The 19,799-nt window shown below is 33.7% G+C and overlaps 1 long non-coding RNA gene across 1 annotated transcript in view; it reads left to right on the forward strand.

Annotated features, from left to right (window-relative positions):
* The first annotated feature begins 8,276 nt into the window (after positions 1–8,276).
* The window catches only part of LOC150099001 (uncharacterized), a 41,468-nt gene continuing 29,945 nt past the window's right edge, over positions 8,277–19,799 (forward strand). Inside the window, exons 1-2 of the long non-coding RNA XR_016549487.1 lie at positions 8,277–8,537; positions 12,035–12,206. This is a non-coding gene — a long non-coding RNA (uncharacterized LOC150099001). The remainder of the gene's footprint in view (positions 8,538–12,034; positions 12,207–19,799) is intronic.

Genomic DNA, 19,799 nt, shown 5'->3' on the forward strand with positions numbered 1-19,799 from the left:
CTAATTGACAACACTGAATCAAAGAATTTCAGAGAACTCTAACACGGCGACCCTGAAACATTTTGCGATTTGTCAAACAGTTCTTAAAAGGTAAACTGGGGCCCCGAAACAAAAGCGAGAACTTAATTTATTGGATGATGATAAGTGTAATATATTTATTTTAAAAAACAGCACCAATAACAACAAGAATTGAAGTTGCAGTTATCCACAAGAGGAATTTTGTCTTCTTCTTCTTCTTCTTCTTCCTAATATGGATTTTAGGCAGGGTGACCTGTTCCGGTCTCATGCCATGTCTTTCTTGGTCTTCCGATTATTCTTTTCCCACTTAATTTATATCTGTATGATATTTTTGGTAGTCTGCTGTTGTCCATTCGATTTAGATATTCTATCCATTTTTGTTTATACTCCTTATGTAGTAGTTAATTGGTTTTATATTCAGAGGAATTTTGTCTTATCCGGATATCATCATCATAATCAAATTCTTGATATGTACACTTAGGGAGTGTACAGGAACACTATGATAGCACTATATGAAAAAATTACATCATTACTAACTCCTAGCAACAGTTTTTCTCCAAAGTAATCGGTTATCTGTCAACATTTCAGTATTCTCAAATCATATATTTCTGTCTTCTAAGGCACTTCTTTATCAATCAACCTAGACCTTGGTCTTTCTCTGGGCCTTTTTCCTGCCATCCTTGCAGAGAACACTTGTTTGCAAATCTCTCCTCTCCCATTCTGTTTAATTGCCAGCATCCCATTCCTGGATGCTGACATGTCAAGTTCTTTCCTAATATCCTCATTTTTAATATGATGCTGCCATCTGTTCATACCCCTAATCTTTCTCAGGACTCTCATATCTTCAGTCTCTAGTCTTTGGTTCAAGTTACTCAGCTTTCAGATCCATAAGTTAAAACTGGGTTGAACACTGTCTTGTATACAGCTAATTTTGTGTTTCCACTAATTTCTCTCTTATTTCATATGCATTTATTCAATTGACTTCCTACCATACCAGTTTTGTTCATTTTGTTGTCTATTTCCATATTTAATTTACTATCTTCTAAAAATCGTGTCTAAGTAGCTGAAATGTTTTACTTGTTCTATAGGTTCTCCATTCACAATGAAGTTTGATGTTTTCAACGTTTCTACCTTTTTTTATTGTCTTTGTCATTTTATTACTGATTTTCATACCAAATTTATTATAACAGTTATTCAATTTAGTCAGGGAATCTTGCAGACTTGTACTGGATTTATTTAGGAGTATAGCATCATCTGTATAAAGTAAAACTGAGATTAACATCTCCAATTTTGATATCAGGTTTAATACCTCTTTTTTTCATAGTGTGATCCATATAGATAATGAATAACAGAGGGAACAATGCACATCCTTGTCGCACACTTGACTTAACATAAAACCATCTTCCTGTGTCTCCTTTAATTCTAACTGCTGACTTACAGTTTAAATAGAGACAATATGTTGCTCGATATAATATCCCATTTACACATATAACTATAACATTTTGAAGCGCTTTCCTCTTGGTACCTTGTCATATGCCTTTTTCAGACCATCAAAACTTAAATACAGATCTTTGTTATATTCCCAAGATTTCTCAACAAGATTTGTCTTAAAGTCTGATCCTCACAACCTCTATTTGTCCTGAATCCAGCTTGTTCTTCACCAAGCTTCTTTTCCACAATTTTTCTTAGCCAATTCTCAAATATATTTGCATAAATCTTACCAGAAACAGTCAGTAAGGAAATACATCTGTAATTCTCACATTCAGTTCTATCCGGATATTAAACATTATTAAAAGCAAAAATGTGAAAACTTGAAATAAGAAAGGACGGAGTTTGGGCCAGCATCGAAATTAACAATATAATCAGAATTACACGCTAGAAATTAGTTTGGAAATTAGTAATTAAGATTGTAGAAGCAGATATTCTACAAGTTTTCTTGTACTGCATAGTGTAGTGCTTGTGAAATGAGAAAGAGGAGTTCAATGTACTAGCATCACCAGAAGAACTGAGAATTGAATTGATAGTAAACTGAAGGAAGGTCGTTGATGTATATAAGGAAAGGGGTAAGTAAAAGAACGAAACTCGGGTAATTCATAATTAACTGCAAAATCCAGGATAAAGATCCATTCATCAGATGTAGAGAGGATTTCCAGGTGGTGTATAAATAATTAATAGTTAGCGATTCAACTTGAAAAATATTCACTGTTCTCAGGAGCACTATATTATTTGCTGTATTTTCTGTAGAATTTAAGATTTTCAGGTGCTCCTCTGGATAGTACTACCGCTACCGTAGTTGTTGAGACCCTTTTGGCAGACATTCAGAACAATAAGTAGTTTTCGTTCGTAAAATAATCATAGATAACACTCTATGTTGAGTTTATTGCTCACATAAGACATAACGAGCAATTGCATAATTTATTACTCTGATTCATTCGTTTTCAGCAGTCATTGTCTGCTCACTACTATTGAGAAAAGAGTATTGCATCTCGGTAGCAATTTAGGAAACAATTTGTTTGTGTTGTATCATTTTTCATTCGGACACATCTTTAACAAACGTTGTTCAGATTATTTGAACATAGTTGCGTTACTATTTTCATGTTTATTATTTAACATTTATTTAAAAAATAATCTGGTGTATTATTGAAGTTAAACGTATTTTGATTTGAGAATATCTTATAATTAGTAGATAACACTAATTTCTTATTTTATATATTTAATATTTATTTTTTAAATGTATTTCTTTAGTATTATATAACTCTTTTTGTGTTGATTTTGTTTCGGATCTAAAAAAAAAAATTCAATAATCAGTAACTGTTTTCCTTATGTACCGTTTTAAACAAATAATCACAATACGAATATCACAGATAAAAATATAATTTAACTAAAATAAAATGTACATAAAACACTCTTAAAAACAAAAATTTTAAATTTTATGACATAAAGGTTAGAATATATAAGAAAACCTAAATGTTTTTTCTATATTACATACTTGACTTTTTTCTTGCTTTGTGAATATTGTTATATATATAGTTATAGCAACAACTAGAACTTCACGAATTCACGAATATATTCTGTTGGCTGCTTGGAGACTCCGCCTTGTATTCGGTCGACCAGAGGCTTTTAGTTGGTCTGGTGGCTGATCTTCGGCCCAGTTTCAATTGCAAAATTAATTTTGTTAAGTGCTGCAATTTGTCATCTATTAATGCAATACGCTTCATGTACTTTGTTGCTTTTTTTTTTATTTCCAGCAGAACGGATTCATCCTGAAATAAAATAAATTCAACCATTATTTACATGCAAAGTATTAATATAATGAATGAACCCTGAAACTTCCACACGAATTATTCTAATAAATTCAAAAAGAAGAATTATTTCTTTTGCAATTTCATACGGCAACAGTTTGATGTATAGCAAAAAGGTTCTTAATAAAGCAGCGTATTCTTAAAAAAAAAAAAAAAAAAGCGCAGCTTTTGTCAATTTTATTTTACATCATTTACTTATAAAAAAAAAAAAAAAGACTTTCTTTAAATGAACTAGATTAAAAATTAATGTGATATAACCATGCAGGTTTCTTATGATTAACACAAATATAAAATATGACTAGCTATAATTATAATGACTCATTGGACAATTTGGACACCTGTGAAATGTTATAATATATTTATAATATATGTTCTCATGGTTTTATTTCAGTTGGGTCTTAATATACACCAACTGATGATTTAGGGATTTATTTATTGACTGTTTTTAAAATGTGAATATAACTGTATTAGTAGGGAGTTAACTGTTTATTTTAGCTAGCCTGTGATTTTAGTATTTTTGTAAATCTAATTTCGTCAATGAGAGATTTAAAATGCCACATTTAGTGTTGGAAGCGGGCTGAGAGATACATAATCCCAGATGTCTACTCTAGAGACTAAATACAGTAGTTTTCTTCTTCTTTTTAAATTAATTTCAAGCCACTGCAGTCCTTTAAGAAGAAGAATGATGTTCCTTAGTATGCGATGAATCATGACCACATAAAATATATTTCACATTATATGAGAATATTATGTAGATCTGTTGTATATATTTCTACATAAATAAATAAATAAATAAAACACGAAATATATCGTGTAATGTATTAGAATAAGATTATGAACGAAGAACGGTGGATAGAAAATATCCAGAAAAACAGAAATAGCAAAGAAATGAAAAACTGAAGGGGACGGGGGGGGGATTGTTTTATGTACAAGCTAGCCTTTGACTACTGGTGGCATTTCAACAACAAAAGAAAATTCTAACATGTAACGCATTACTGTCTGCATATAACCGAAGACAAAGCTTATTAAATGATCCTCTATTGTCCCAATCTTTTCTTTCAAAGTCGTAGACTGGGATCTCCATGGATTACTGTTGAATTGCATGGCTAAGTCTTCCGCTCGGCTTAAAAATATTGCTTGCTGGGGAGTGTTGCTCGCATTGTTTTCATCGGTGTCCAAAATGATAGAGGAGGCGTGGACTGTTGGTCTGACATTCATGAATCTCCTCCAATCCCCAACAAGCTTATCCACTGTCTTATCGAAATTCTGCATTCTCCTCGAGGGTCATAAAAAAAGTGCGTCCTTCCCCTATCTCATTAAAAGTTGAGGCACAGTTCAGCGCTGAGACTTTCTCAATCCCACAGCACGGGGATGTGGTGCCCGTGAGGAAATAAAAACCATCCATTTGGGATCCACTGGATTTTATGTGTGTCGTTAGTCAAGTAGAGTCTCAACATTCCGTTGCCTTAGCATCTATTGTATTACGTAGAGGTATTACTGATTTTGATGCTTTTGGGGGGAATCACAGTCTCAAATCAAGCGTTATTTATTTTATTTATTTTTTCTTCAAAGTTGGTCTCTTTCAATTATTAATAATGTTGGTTTGCCGGAGGATTGAAGCCTAGAAACTATTCTTGTACAAATATTTTCTGAAACAAATCTACGAAGTTTTGAAGTAGTTTCAAGGGACAAATAATCCTCTACAGTCTAAATGAAAAAAGTAAACTTGCCTACTTCTAATATTAGAGTGTTAATGGATCTTTGGAACCAGCATTAATCAGGTTAAGAAAAAAAATCGACAGTCGAACAAACCACTGTAGCCTATATACGTATCCAATCAATGAAACAAAATGGATACCTACCAATGAAACAAAGAAACAATCATAAATCCATTTGCTTCAATACATAATATAGTGATGAACCTAAACCTATATTTGCATCAATGTATGTTTATACTATACATTGTCGCAAATAGATTCATTATTGTTTCTTTATTTTATTCATTGTTGTCCATTTTCCTTGATTGGTTGGATACTTATGACACAGGTTACAATATTATCATATTGTAACTATTTCTTGAATATAATATACCTGAATACTTTTTAATATCACAAGAGCTTAAAAAGCACGTGAATGCGAACCAGTGTTTTTCGAACACTTCAATATTTATTTTCTAAGTAAACAATGGCAACGCTTGATCTACTTTTTTTTCCCTTTTAATAGCAAATTAAAGATGGCATTTTAATACCATAACATATGCAAAATCATATGCAAAACTTTACAACTACTAGTCTTTTGATCTATCGTTTTTGTTTTTTTCCCAAAGAACTGAGGAACCTTTGTAAGCGCTTTTCAACCAAATGTAAGTAAACCGGTCTCGGATAGAGTAAAAGGCTGGACTGCAAAATACTCAAACCGGCCTGATGGTTATTAAATTGAATAATATATATATAACCATATCAAATATATTATTTCCTTTTCATTCCTCAAATCTATCGTATCGAATTTTGTAAATGAGTTTTTAACTTAATTCAGTTTTCCTTAAAATAAAACAGTTTTGTAATACTATGCAAAGTTTCAACTCACAAATTTTTGATAAAATTACTGAGTTTCTGAGAATCTCAATAATTCTTTAAGTTAAGAATCATTTTTTAGGCATCCGTGTTTCTTTTAAAAGAGGAAAAACCCAAGTTTTCATTTTTTTTTAAAATTACTTTGTCTGAGATATGCTAATATCTCAGTTTAAATATCTCCAGCGTTGAAGGTCATTGTCGCGACCGGAATCTACGAAAGGGTCTCAGTCTAGATTCAATTCGCGACAAAAAAAAAAAATTAACGATGGCTTTGCTGAATATTTTAGCTCCTAATTAAAGAGTACTCCATGTTGTCTTCAATATTGGTATGAAAATAATTCAAATTCAACGAATTACAATGCATATGGTGTTCATGTGCAGAACTCATTGCATTCAAGAGCCATTGGCAACACGAAATAGCAACCAACACTGCTGCTTCATAAGAATATCTGACGGAGTATAAACAGCTCCATCTATCTTATTATTGAACAAATAATCTACAATTACAACCAATAAAGTTTAACATTTTGACTAAATAAATGTTTTTAAGAAAAAAATATCACCGTGAAATGGACGGGGATAAAGAGACCATTATTAAGCACGTAGTGGGGGATCTTGGTCGAGTGCACCAAAACCCATCTCACTGCTGGAGATCTGAAAGGTTTCAGTCCCCTCCAGGATCTAGTGGATCGCGATCCACTTTTGAACTTCAAAGCTGACTGTTATAATTCGTGCTAGTAATCACTTAACATGTTCGGTGGCTTAATTAGTTGACCCAGGCTAGAAAGACCTTAGTTCGAATCCGGTCTATGAAAACAAACAAGTAAGGCTATGAGCGCGGTATGTTTTGTCTATTCTTCCCATCCTAGCCAGGGCCAACTAATTAAGCCATTGAACATGTTAAGTGATTACTAACACGAATTATAACACTCAGCTTTGTCTTTTTCCTTAAACACATTACTAATAAACATCGGAGTAGGACAAACATTTGACAGTATTCTCACTTTATGATGAAGCAGACTAGAATGATTTAAAAAAAAATCTAATCTAACTGTAAATACTTTGACGCTACAAGTCCTATCCCATACTGCAGATGCACATCCAGCCCCTATAGCTGGTGTGGTCACATCAGAACACGCTGCAACAGTCTACTTCGTGTGTGGTCGTTATCTTACTATAGCACAAATATAATTACAGACAGATGTTTCCACTAAATAAATATCGTCTTATGTTATGTGATGTGCTAGTAGTTTCAAATTAATAGTCTACTGATGGCGTAAGAAAGCAGTTGGTGATTTTTATTCCAGAACAAGCGCTGATAAGACTAGATTAAATAAATAAATAAAAAAATAAAAGATTGGGCAGATAGGAATGGTGGAATCGATTTAGTTTGATTTATTTTAAGCTATATGTGGATATTTTTTTTTTATTTCTGCATTTTGGAACTAACTTTTTTTGTAGTTATTATTACATTGTATCAAACCTTTATTCTATTGTTTTTTAGTTGCATGACTTATGCTGTGTGACTTATCTTTATTATATTTTATTTTTATCAGTGTTGCATATTTCTTATATTTTCATTGGTTTGCTTGTATGGTGATGAGAGAAATATTATCTGATGCTAAAAAGGTTTTTGGTTTTTTTCTTCTACAAATAAATCAGCTATAACACATTTTGCGACAGTATAACACTGCATCTTATGCATTATTTGCTTCAACGTATATTTTAAATAACAAATATAACGTTGAATTAAAAACATTATTTTCTTTAATAAGAAAAAAAAATTAAAGGGAACCTACAATGTGAAAGAGTTCAATATTCAAAATGGCGGCAGTGATCGTGAAAAAAATTCCTTGACAGCGATGTGAAATAAATGGACCTTTTAACTTAAACGTTAAAAGTGTTGTTCTTACAACAGAAATCTATCGTCTCCTCCTCCTCCTCCTCTACAAGAAGCTGTCAACTTACTCTAAAAGAAATCACAAATTCCGGGCATCAGGTGTCTTTAAGTAAGTGAAGAAATATGAGTAGAATATAAAGTCTTGAAGAGCTTCTTACATTTCTCAAGTTTCCTTTTTTTTATTTCTTATTCTCTCCTGTAGAGGAGCTGCAATGAATAATGATTCGATCGCGAGTAAATTAAATATGCGGACGGACGATAATTTGGTGTCCGCTCTAACCTTCGACGATTTTTACGACGACGGAAAGGCTTCGGCGCCAAATGAAAACAAACGCTGTATGCTATATCTGCATATTTGGCTCAAAAGTAATGGTCGGCTAGCGAATGCGGAAGACGCAACTTTTACGAGCGTCGTTCAGCGTCGTCGAAGGCACCCATTCGGCTGTTGCACTAGGCCGTAATATAAACGTAGGCCTATGTGTGTGTGTGTGTGTGCGTGTGTGTACTTACTGTTGGTGTGGCCCAAAGTGTCCCACTTTCTGTCCGAGTTGTGATGGAGCAGGAGAAGGCGATGAGTGACTGAGATGTTGCTTGGCACCGATCGAATTCGTTTGAAAGAGTTAGAAAGTGGAAGTCGAGAAAAAACGAAAGATTAAGTGGCACGGACGAAGCCTCAGGGATAGAATCCATCACCTGTCATCTTCGGTTTGCCCACCGGACATTTTATGAATCAAGGGGTTGCAAGTAAGTCTATAGAAGCTTAAGTAGCTATTTTCTTCTGTCTTTTCAGAGGTAATTTAATGTCCAGAGGAGACTATTCAGCTCCATCTTCTAATACTCGCTGCTCCTTGCTGAAAAGATGGAGTGGTTTTTATTTACATCGTTTATGTTCCTATCGGTTAAGGAAAAAAAAAGAGAAAATAAGAAAAAGTTTAAAATTAAGTGCAATAGCATTTGCTAATTAATGCAGGGGGGGGAATCGGTTGACCATTTCACTCTTCAAAAAAAAATAAAATCCGATTCATATTTAGACATACATAGTTTTGTTTATTCTTAAATAGGACATTTCCTTATTTTTCGGGTAATAATATGCCTTTTTATATTTTTATTCAATAAAAATGCGTGTAAATTTACTAAGAAGGATAGCAAAATGAGCAGTGAGGTGAAACCACTGCTTAAATAACTAAGTAATGTTTCACCTTTGAACTTGTTGCGTAAGCCTGGTGAACAAGTTAAGTAGAGCAACGCTTACATTAAGTTAACTTGTGCGCACCTTTACCTCTCACTTAGACTGCTCATAAAGATGATAAATTGCAGTGTACACAGAGTCTAGTGAATGCTACATTATCAGTTCGTATTCCATGAAGTATGTACTTGATAATTTTAACTGATCTTATTCATAATGTGAAGTATCAAATAATTATAATGTACATTTAAAAAAAATTACTTATGCTTCATTTTCGTGTCAAAAATGGCCAAAATTTATATTATATTGTAGCAATTGGAATTGCTAGCTTTTTCATCGAATAATTTATCTTACTCTTTCCCACACCTCTAATTTATTTTTATAGAAATTGTTGATTTATGTTTTTTATTCACTCTGCTCACACACAAGGATGCGGTGATTGATTCATTCAATCCAATACCCTTGGAGAGTAATGGATGGCAATGCTGTAGCCAATGAAGTTCTAACTGAGGCTCGGCTATTGCTGTTACCCTCCTGCCATGATCAGAGCTTAAATAGCTCAATAACACCTTACACTGTCCTCTACAGATAACGGGGAAAATGAAAAGCATTCTTGCTTCGCCCCTTTAAGCCAGTCCTTATAAGGACTATAAGGACTGCTCACACACGCTTATAGGGTATATACCCTTGGAGGGTAATGGATGGCTATGCTGTAGCCAATGAGGTTTTAACTGAGGCTCGGCTATTGCTCTTATCCTCTTGCCATGATCAGAGCTTTAATAGCTCAATAACAACTTATCCCTACACTGTCCTCTACATTTTTTTTTTTTTTTTTTTTGTCCTCTACAGATAACGGGGAAGATGAAAAACATTCTTGCTTCGCCCCTTTAAGCCAGTCCTTATAAGGATCTGCTCACACACACAGGAAGCAGGGAATGAATGCTAAGTCCTTTTTAGGACTTCCAGGGTAACAATGAAGTTTTAACTGAGGCTCGGCTATTGCCGTTACCCAGCCATGACTAGAGCCTTTAGCTCAATAACACACCATCCACACAGATCTTCTTCATTCAGATGACGGGATAAAGAGTCAAGGACTCTGCCCATCTCCCAGTTCTTTTAAGAACTGCTCACACAGATCTAGAAACTCTGGGAAGGTAATGGATGGCAATGCTGTAGCCAGTGAAGTTCTAACTGAGGCTCGGCTATTGCTGTTACCCTCCTGCCATGATCAGAGCTTTAATAGCCCAATAACACCTTATCCCTACACTGTCCTTTACAGATAAGGAAAGATGAAAAGCATTCTTGCTTCGCCCCTTTAAGCCAGTCCTTATAAGGACAGCTCACACAATTCTTCCATTTTATTTCGGAACTGCGTCATTAGTTCGCTCTTTTTTAAGAGAACGAAACTTTTTTAAGAGAACGAACTATATCTTGATTAATTAATATTGTGACCCGTGACCAGAAGAAACGTTATACTGTTTGTTCTGTCAGTATCTCGGAGATTTGATGGAAACTCTAGATAAGAAGCTCAAAAAAGATGAGTTGTTTTATGTCGATGCTGATTAAAACATACTTTCCAAGTCTGTAAATATAGCTGAAGTTGAAAAGAGTTTTAATTTAATCAGTTCAAGCAATTTATGTCCATAGAATCGAGTAACTTGATTTGCAGTTGGGTTACTCAGATCCCCATATATTTATAATTAATAAATATTTACTGAATGGATACTAGGAGAGAATGATTCCCTTTTGTTGTATAAATGTAAACATTGATGGTAAATGTTTATTTAGATGATTTAGGATGTTCTGTCAAAAAATTTATTGGATATCGAAAGTTTCCGTGTTACTTCACAGTTTGAAATATCATACTTGACTCTTGATAAGAATGATACCTATCATCCCTAGGGTAGTGATAGGTATTTTTTTTTTTAATTATAACAGATACTTTGCTATTACAATATGACTAGTTATATATGTTTTATTGTTAAAGATTACTTTTTTGTCCCTTGTAATTTGACTCGTATGCATTTTGAAAAACATAAAACAAACAAAAAACGACTGTTTACATTTCAGATGAAGAGTTTTGAAAGTCACCTTCTCATTACAATATATCATTCGAAATAGTATCTTCACATAAGTTAGCTAAAATATTTTAAATTCAATTTTTATGCAAGATTTCTACTAACTTTTAATGTACTCGTGGGTGAAAAGCTTTGCCTAAATATCACCTCAATGAACTAAAGTTAGCAAACAGTTTGATTAAAATAAACTCGCCTTGGGGTTCTTTATTTCTAGATAGAATCGAAACAAGTTCACAAATCTAAATACCCAGAGAAAGCAAGAAATAATAGATAATAAATTAGTATTAAATGTCCAATGAACTAATTAAAAATAAATGCTATTTTTCATTCTTAGAACGTTTTGCACTTTTAAAAACAAAACTTAATAAAGAAATTATACACACGATACAAAGAAAAATGGTTAGCGAAATCTCTGTATTCTTAATATTTAAGGTTCAATGATTGCATTTTTAGCCAAAGCGCATTAGTATCGTAGGTAGATTAAGGATTATATATTCTGAAAACCCTACTCTAGAAATCAAACATAACGTTTCAGCCACATCAGTCCTCTAATAAGCAGGACAACAGCCTCACACTGGGAGGTAAAAATCATCTACTATCCCGATCTAGCCATCCCCAATGAATGGAAAACATTATATATAAGATTATGGGATTTGAACTTTAGATGTCTCTTTTTTTTAGGGCGGGGGGGGTATAAAAATACAGCGGACACCCGTTAGCTCCATCTGTTGATCCAACAGTAAACTGCCATGCATTTTCCTATTTACATACAAGTACGCAAATAGGCATAGAAATAAATAACTAAATATATATAATTATTGATTTCCAATGTAAATGCTTAAAGTCAGTAATTAACAATCAATTTGTGCTGATTTTAATTTCTCATAGATCAATATTTAAATTAACTATCTTAATTTAACTTTCGTATTTTATGTTTATTGAGATAATACCCTTACTTTTTTCCATGAATGTTTCAGATGGGCTTTATCATTCTTTCATCTGCAGCCAGCATTCCATCACTTCATTTAGTTGACCTCAGATGACTGATATAAATTTCGAGACACCTCGGTCTAATTTTAAGTGAACGAATTTCCACAATTTTGTTGCTTGCTTTTAAAGAAGTTCATCCTGATCTTACAGATAAAACAGGTAAGATTTATAATCTTTAAACAAAAATTACCGTTACGCATTTATTATATAAAGGTATTTGAACCAAACAAATGACAATGCATCTATAATAATTCTATATATAAATTCTTTTTTTTTTAAAGTATATTATTGAAATTTTTTCTTTACTAGCTTTTCTTTAAGACTAGTAAATTTGTTACTTTTTAAGATTTATATAGATATCATATTTCTATATAAAATAATTAAAAATTAATTAATAAATAAAAACATAAAAAATTTATTTTATGCCCAGAATGCGCTTGTGGATGCTTTTTTTAAGTGGTATAAAACTTTGTATAATTACGTATACGCACATATATAAATACATGATATAAGTACTCGTTTCTTAAATTTTTCATAATAATAATAATGAAAGTTTGACTTCGATAGAGGGACTAATGTTGAGAATGAGGAACAAGAGTAGAGTTCTAACTTCTTTTGATTATTAGAACAAGGAAATCACTATCTTAATTACTGTGACTATTGACGTTTTGACCAAAAATAAAAATGAGTACTGCTCAATACAGTAAACTGTGAAGTTGTATGTGAATAATTTAAAACTAGAATATTTTCTTCAGTTAATCATGGTAAACTCAAATTTACTCTTTTTTGCTACTTACTAAATGTACCTCTTAGTTGATGTTCTCTCTTATCTTTTTCTCTCTACCTCTATAAATCAATTAGAAGTTCCAGTGATGATATATTCCGAAGTGTGTATTAGAATAAAATCTGAAAAATAAAATACATAATGATTGTATTTATAATATGTTATAATATGTATGTTATGTATTAGTGATAATACACTGATTATGAGAAATATATAAAAATAATAATTAATTATTAAACAAAATTAAATAAACTGAATATTATTTAAAACAGTACTAATTTTTTTTATTATAAGTTGATATTTATGAAAGAAAAGTGGAAAATTACTTGCAATGTATTATGAAATATATGCTACAGAAATTGAACGAGTGATTTTTATTGTGGTTTTTTATGTTCTTATTCTCATGGACACCAACATTTTGACTACTATTTTGACATCAAAACGAGAAGTTATAATCATAAAAAAAAACGACATTTTTTAAATAAGGTATGAATTTTGCGTAATGAAATTCTCGAACATTTTGAATATTATAATTTTATACCCAAAATGAATATGACAAAATATAAAATACAGTAAAAATATATATACACACACACGCGCACGCGCATTTATCTCTTATATATGTGAAATATGATAATACCTTCGATAGCATGATAAGTTCTTAATAAAATAAAAGTTGAAAGTAATTTAGAATGTTAGTTCTACCATGATGCGATATAAGGCAATCAATATTCACTTCCGGGGAACTGTAATTTTTGTTTGGGATACCAAGGTCAGGTCGTAATGAAGTCGTCTGTTGATGTTATCGAATGGCTGGTTGTGAAGATGCTTGGTGATAAGCCGTAAGAGACATGAAAAGCATTTCCTTATTAGCATAGCAATCTTCGAAAGTAAGTGCATGCAAAATGTTCAACATAAATGGCTTAAAGACATATTTTAAGAAAAATATCCTATGAAAGTAGTTTGCGGGTTTCAGTGGTTATCACTGAAATTCTGTGCTTGGCAATATGTTGTCTATTTATACCAAGTCTCCTGCCGTTGTTCTTAACTATGTAGCATGCCAAGAATTTCCCTTTTTTTTTCTTTTTTTTTTTTTTAGTAATGGAGTCAATTATTTTCTTCTGATCATAAACAAATATCTGTGCAAAAATTAATTTAAAAAAATAAGTAAAATTACACAACTTAAACATAAAGCGAAAGTACTATACACAACTTTTAAAACAAAGCTAAACTTTTTTTTTTCTTTTGTGGGAGATGGATTGAGTCCTTGACTCTTTATCCCTTCATCTGATCGAAGAATATGGGTGGGTGTTATTTAGCTATAACCTCTGGTAACGGCAATAGCCGAGCCTCAGTTAAAACTTCATTGGCTACAGCATTGCCATCTATTACTCTCGGTCACCTTCTGACCTAAAATTTAGAACCAAAGTTAAATTTTTTTTTTTTTTTCCCTAAACATATCTTATAAGGACTAGCTTAAAGGGGCAAGCAAGAATGCTTTTCATATTCCCCGTTATCTGTAGAGGACAGTGTAGGGATAAAGTTTGAGCTATTAAATCTCTGATCATGGCAGGAGGGTAACAGCAATAGCCGAGCCTCAGTCAGAACTTCATTTGCTACAGCATCCATTACCCTCCCAGGGTTTCATCCTCCTACTCTGCTAAACATTTCATATAGTATTTATAAGGACTGGCTTAAAGGGACTAAGCAAGAATGCTTTTTATCTTCCCCGTTATCTGTATCTGTAGAGGAGAGTGTAGGGATAAGGTGTCCATACCCTCCAAGGGTATTCCAATCACCGCATCTGACGGTCACTCCGGCTTCGCTAAACATTTCTTAAAGTCCTTAAAAGGACTAGCTTAAATGGGCGAAGCAAGAATGCTTTTCATCTTCCCAGTTATCTGTAGAGGACAGTGTAGGGATAAGGTGTTATTGAGCTATTAAAGCTCTGATCACGGCAGGAGGGTAACAGTAATAGCCGAGCCTCAGTTAGAACTTCAGCCTACAGCATTGCCATCCATTACCCTCCAGGGGTATTGGATTGAATGAACCAATCACCGCATCTCACGGTCGATTGATTCCTCGAAAACTCATTTTTATTAAAGCTCTGATCATGGCAGGAGGGTAACAGCAATAGCCGAGCCCTAGTTAGAACTTCATTGGCTACAGCATTGCAATCCATTATCCTCCAAGGGTATTGGATTGAATGAATCAATCACCGCTTCTCACGGTCGATTGATTCCTCGAAAACTCATTTCCTTATAGTCCTGTAAGGACTGGCTTAAAGGGGCGAAGCAAGAATGCTTTACATCTTCCCATTATCTGTAGAGGACAGTGTAGGGATAAGGTGCTATTGAGCTATTAAAGCTCTGATCATGGCAAGAGTGTAACAGCAATAGCCGAGCCTCAGTTAGAACTTCATTTGCTATAGCATTGCCATCCATTACCCTCCAAGAGTATGGTGTCACCTGAAAACTCATTGACAAATGACAATTGACATTTATTCTTTAAGGGTGAAGCAAAATGCTTTTCATATTCCCCGCTATCTGTCGTGGTTACAGTGAGGGTAAAATTTACGAGCAGTTTGCTCGCCCTGAATGGGCATGGAGATTATGTATCGCTATAGGAGGCTAATATAGTTTTTGGTCTTCTATATTTAAATATGTCCAATGGCTGGTATGCTGCAGCTTGTTGAACCAAATCGTTGGGATGTGTGGACGTCTTTAGAAAAAATTTGGAAGCTAAGGATTGTAGATAAGAGAGAATATAGGGAATATTTGTGTCTCTGTGGAGTTGGCTGTTTCTAACATACCACGGGGCGTTCAAAATCATTCTCAAGCACTTGTTCTGCACTCGCTGTATCTTAATAATGTTAGTATTAGAGGTGTGGCTCCAGGCTGGAGAGGCATAGGTGATTATAGGACGAATCGTCATCTGGTATAGCTGCAATTTGATTCTGTTGCTGAGTTTGCTATTTCTATTAATTAGCGGGTAGATCGGAGCTATGGCTTTAGATGCTTTTGCACATGCAGACTTGATATGTTGGTTGAAAGATAGCTTTTTGTCGAGAATCACACCCAGGTAATTTGTTTCTTTCTGCCAGGGAATTTTAGTATTGAATAGTAACACATCTCCTGCAGGAGACATTGGCCTTTTTGAGAAGAGAACCGCTGAGCTTTTCAGGGGGTTGATTCTGTTGCTGAGTTTGCTATTTCTATTAAATCTCCACTTGGAGAACCAACTTTCCAGATTTAGAAGATTTTCTTGAAGCTTTCTGGTAACGAAGTGGGGTCTGAGAGATCTGGTTAGTATTGCCGTATCGTCCGCATACAGTGCTAAAATGGAAGTCATCGGATTGTGTGGGATGTCTGACATGTATACAGAAAACAGCAATGGAGCCTGAAAAGTCATTTGGAGTTACTGGAGTTTATTATATCTCTCACATGCAAGAATCAAAATGGTGTGTAATAATGTAAATTTTTCATGTAGTACTATTAGAGTGTCCTGTACACTCCTTGAGGATACTTTGATAATGATTATGATATAGCATAGGTATATAGCTCGTTTTTTTTTTATTTATTTATATATTTTTCGCCAGTCATGAGTATGTGGCGTTCTTTTAATGCAGTTCCTTCGGTTCAGTTTACGTCTGCAGAGACTATTTTTTATCTACTACGAAATGTTGCTAGATGTAATACAATGGAAGGGTAAGGCTAAATAAGCCGCAACCCCCCCTCCCATTCCTCTGAAAACCAAACATGGTTTCAATGCTAATTTATACTTGACGGTGTGACACCGGATAATGAAAATCATTTGCTAATTCAGCTGAGGTAAACGCAAACTTTTCCTTTATTACGTGCCCATTTGCTACGTTATGACGATCTCATCTCCTTATCTCAGTCTAAGAGATCTTTCTTGAAGCACCAGAAAATCAATGCCTTCTTTCTCAGAAATTCCTAATCATCCCACCATAAGGATCTTAAATCTAAGACAATCCTTTATCTCAGGGATGAATGAATATCATTCTCACCAGATTGGCAATTTCTACAAGAGTAAAGTAAGTCGAGGTAAAGGTGTAAGCGTACACCTAATCCGCCTAATTTTTATTAACGCCTACATTAATTCAGCAGTGATCAAAATGCAGAGCTTTAGCTCAAACAAACTCCATTTCCACCTCTTCAGAAGATCCAGGCAACATGAACGAATGGTCATCCAAGCTTTAGTGAAGTTTTTTTTTTTTTTTATATTCTATTTTATTTTGTAATGTGTACATACCAGCGAAAGTGGTCATGCATCCTTTGTGTTAGCATATTCTAACTTATATTGATAGTTTTTGTTGTCATGGAATAGATGGTGTGATGCAATTCTACAAAAATCCGTATTTTATCAATTTGATTCCAAATTTCTCTTTACTTATTATACAAGATTCCTTCTGATTTTTTGATTTTTTTTTCTTCCGAAAATTCCGATGTCACGTTTTTTCCTTCCAGAGTTTCTGAAAGACAAACATTGCCGCCACCGTCCGGATCTGAAAAGCCCTGATAAAGGTTCTTAGCGTCCTAGACAGGGTTCGAACCCAGGCTGTTTTCCCAACCAAAGGGTCAAATGACTTATGGAGGCTCTTTATATGTATTACACCGCAAAATATACTACGTAATGTGGTGCTTATATCGAAATTGTTTGGAAAAGAAGTCTTGGAATGAGAAACCAAACCACCTTTATTAACCCAACCAGATATTGTTGGATTTCAGTTTAATATATGAGTCATTTGAGAGCAGATTCGTAGTTTCCATTGATGTCGTGGTGACGTGAAAGGTGCGCATTCGGCAGCAGAGATAATCTGATAAAGCTAGCAATAATTTAAATAATAGACAACACGTTTTAATCAAGAATTATAAAATAGATGTAACGTATTTGTTTTAATTTGAGTCTTCACTGCGGATAGCACTTGCAGTTGACTCCCCTCCACTTCAATCTCAGCATGATATCACTGAACGTTGACTTGGGATGGACCAATTTGTTAACACTTTGGCGAACTGATAGGTCTGAAACATGGCATTCTATCATAACGTTATATCTTTTAAACTCCGTCAGTTCCCTTCTCACACTCATTTCACCAGCACGCAATTGCACTGACTTGGGAGCATCATATTCCTCCGATTTATACTGGCTACAAACACGTGATTTGTTACATGGCAAGATTCACCTTGCCCATAGGTTTGTCCGTTGATTTCTTTCCAAGCAGTGTAGTTCTAAATTGCTTGTATGAATAATATCTTTTTCAGCATTAGTTTTCTCTATCTTTTCTATGAATCCATGTTTGTGATTTACCTTGAACAATTTTTATGACCATTTCATCATTTCCTCTCTAAAAATTTCTACTGTAACAGGTATGTTAATATCCCTTTCAGTAAAGGTTAAATTTACTACTTTATATTGAATAAGCATACAGGAAAACAATGATACGATGAAAATAAATACAGAAAAGCATGCATTTACTCAAACCAGTTGATAATGAAAGTACCTGAGATAGTTCAACTGAATGTTATTGCTAGCCGATCTGATTTTGGGAGGGGAAGACAGAGCGGGTCCGCTCATCAACCAACATGTAGTTGGTTCGAATCCTGTTGTAGGTACACATCGATATTTGTGAATGTCTTCAGATGAAATATGAACTTCATTGCCCAGTCAATACAATCTTTCTTTTTGAAGAAGTTCGGAAGAGTTCTATTTGGGATAGAGCAGCGTTCCAAGATTACCTAACTCATAGCCCACTCGCAGACTAAAGAGTCACACTAGTAACTCTTAAGCCAAGTTCAATGAAGTACTGATGGCTCACGTAACGAGAATCATTAAGGTCAAAAATTGACCTGCTGGTTCAGTTGGATGTTATTGATCTGCTAGTTTTATTAGACAAAGATATTCAACAAGACATAGCTTACAGAATTTGCAGAAATTTATACAATTAAAGATTGGCTAAGAGCACTTCATTTGGTATACATTATAGTGGCGAACATCCAGCAAGAGTTATTATTATTATTATCATTATTATTGTACTCTTTCTCATCTGCAGACACCTGTAGATGTGTCAGAAAATAATTCCCACAAAATTTAGAATATCACGTCTTTGTATTTTGTGTTTTTTTTAATTACTTAAACTTGTCTGAAAGTTTAAAAGATGGATAGAGATGTACTTTTCAGTACATGTCTATCCATTTCTTTAACTGAGATGGATACTAGGAAGAACTCGAAGTACCAACTACGCGACCTGGAAATTCTCCTCCCCCCGTTATTCTTATTATTACTTCATTACTTTATTCATTTCGATGCGTTTTGCAACATTATTTTGTCCTTCAGTGTATAATAACTCCGATCTTGTTGGAAGGATGTTTGTTAAACTTATTCAGAATATCTCTGTTGTAATGAATCGTCCTGATTTTGGTTTCACTCGAAGCAGTTTAATTACAAAACTAAGGGGAAAAAATTACAAGAGTACACATCTACTAAAAATAGCTTCGTGGTCAAACGTTGTGTAATGATGTCACTATAAATTAATGTTTTTGCGAAATGTATATTTTTTTTTAATAATTATCCCTATCATTCACATACTTTTTTTTATTAATTTTTGTGTAAGGCATGCTATCAAAAAAGCTATTTTTTTTTAAATCATGATAAAAAAAATCTTCTATAGAATTTTATTTACAATAGGGAATTAGGGAACTCTTGTTATCCCATAACAACTTTTTTGGGAATTGATATGTAGTCTGTTTCCACTCTTACTAATCACCGATAGTTGAGTTCATGGCTATCGATAATTTTGAAGATTTCAGATAAGAATATTGCAATCTGTCACTGTTTTGTGTTATAAAGCCATAACTAGATTTATCTGTAGCAGTGGGAGTTCTATAGTCAATTTTTCCAAGTTTCGCGGTTAAAATCCAGAGATTCTGGAAGAAAAAAAAAATCTA

The sequence above is a fragment of the Typopeltis vanoorti genome, chromosome 15, assembly GCF_054136105.1.
Source record: "Typopeltis vanoorti isolate ZY-2024b chromosome 15, IOZ_Tvanoo_1.0, whole genome shotgun sequence".
Taxonomy (NCBI): Eukaryota; Metazoa; Arthropoda; class Arachnida; order Uropygi; family Thelyphonidae; genus Typopeltis; species Typopeltis vanoorti.